This window comes from Lotus japonicus, chromosome 4, assembly GCF_012489685.1.
Source record: "Lotus japonicus ecotype B-129 chromosome 4, LjGifu_v1.2".
In the NCBI taxonomy this organism is placed as follows: Eukaryota; Viridiplantae; Streptophyta; class Magnoliopsida; order Fabales; family Fabaceae; genus Lotus; species Lotus japonicus.
The window spans coordinates 70,849,555-70,851,620 of record NC_080044.1 but is presented as its reverse complement, the minus strand read 5'-3'; positions in this window follow the sequence as shown (position 1 = coordinate 70,851,620).

Below are 2,066 nucleotides of genomic sequence, written 5' to 3'. Positions count from 1 at the left end.
GAGGGAGTAGACTTTTATCACGAATGCGTTTTTGCAAAATACGTACCTAAATTAAACAAATTGCAATTTTGGTCCAAAACAGGTAAAAGATGTTTTTAAGTTTCAGTTTTTAATTTTCAGATATAAGTTTTCTACACGTTCGAAAACATGTCATTCAAACTGTTTTCTTTTCTGAAAACTGTTTTTAAGAATTGTTCTGAAAACTATTTTTAAATAGGGAGCCAAAAATTCGATTCTTTTTTTGTTTAGGGATTCATTTTATACGAAACACATTTGTCGGGGACCAAAAATGCTTTTTACCCTTTTTCAATTTTTATACTCTATATAATCTTATCTCTCTTTTATTTAAAAAATCCTACTCACATTCACTCAGATGATTTTGGTGTATAAAATTGAATTGAACACCTTAACCCACTAAACTCGAATCCGAGTAATGATATATACACCCTCATTTTTAAAACACTTCATTTCCACCTCTTTTTGTTTCTATCTCTCTCCTCTTATCATCTATCACATCTCATACTTTCTCTTTCTTACTTTTTCTTTCTTCCTATCTCTCTCCTCATTCCACCTCTTACACCTTAAAAAGAGGTGTGTATGTAAATTATTCAATCCCCACTAAAGTAAATAATTAAGTTCAACAATTGGGTATCGAAATTTGTGCTTATTTGTGCTTACTTTTCAAAGTCTTTCCTTTCCCTTTCTTTTTCCTTTATTTTTTTTTTCGATAAGCAAAAATGATATAAATGGGAGTACAATGGGTACTCGAACCAAATACAAAGATAGAAGTTAGCAAAGTTGCCAACTACCACTACTAGAAAAAGACAGAGCCACGTAGGAGCTTTCTATCCACTAGCAGAAACTTGTCTGTGGCCATTACATAAAAAAGGACCCAACTTTGCTATTCCTTCAAAGCCATTCCTTTCCCTTTCTTTCTCCTTTAAATCAAACTGACCCTGTATTGGAGGAGGTTTACCACCAACTTTGCTAGCGAAGATCTCAATATGTAAGCATTTTCCATAGCATTTTAATGTATAATGAACATGGTGACATTTGCTGTTGAGCTGTTATCACACTAATGCCTTTGTTGTAGGTCAACCCCCGGATCTGATCCCGAATCTTCACGGGAGGACGTAGCTGTACTTTACACAGCACTAATGTCTGCAATTTCAGATTTGAAAAACGACCAATGGAATCGGTTGGAATTTCTACGAGTAAAAGTGGGTTCTCTCTCCAAAGATTTGGCCCACATGTCGGAACGTATCAAGGTTAATCCTGCCTATTTTTGTCTCTCTGATTTTCCACCCACCACAATCCAAACTAACTATATTTTATTCAGGAAACTGTTGATGGAGTAGAAAAACTCTCAACAAGGGTCGTTAATTTAGAATCGAAGATTGTAGCAACGTGCAAGAATTTTGATGGTTTGATGTCTGTTGTGTCCAGACAGAGATGTGCTCCGAAATCAGGCACCCCTTCGTCCACTACGACTCCAGGGACAACCGCAGCTCCGTCTGCGAAGCCAAATGGACCTCCGGCAAAAGTATTTCAAGCAGCTATAATTAATAAGCGAGTTAGAGGCAACTACGGATATTCTCACCTTAAACCGAATAGTTGCACTGAAATGCCTAACGGCGTTGACACTTTGAGGCCAACTCCATCTTCAGACGGCGATGTGGACAGTACTTCGGAAACTAGCCCCACGCCAAAAAAGATGTGCATCGAGCGGAGCAACACCGACGGTGTAAATATTGGTGCGGAAAATATTAAAACAACACTCACAGACCAGCCCACTGCTTTGCCGAATAAAATGAAAACCTGTGCGCGGCAAAGTGTGAAAGCTGCAACCGTCTCCCACCCGGACTCTGAAGTTACTCGTACGCAAACAACCAGTCCACGTAAAGTTCCACTAAATCATGGTGGGGTCCAAACAAGGGCTGACAAAAGAAAAAAAAACTCATGGAAAACGAAGAGGCCCTAATTCGTGGCCGGATAGATGTGTATGTTATGCCAAATGTAAGTGTAGCATCATAATCTCATTTATCCCTCATTTCGAGCACAACCTT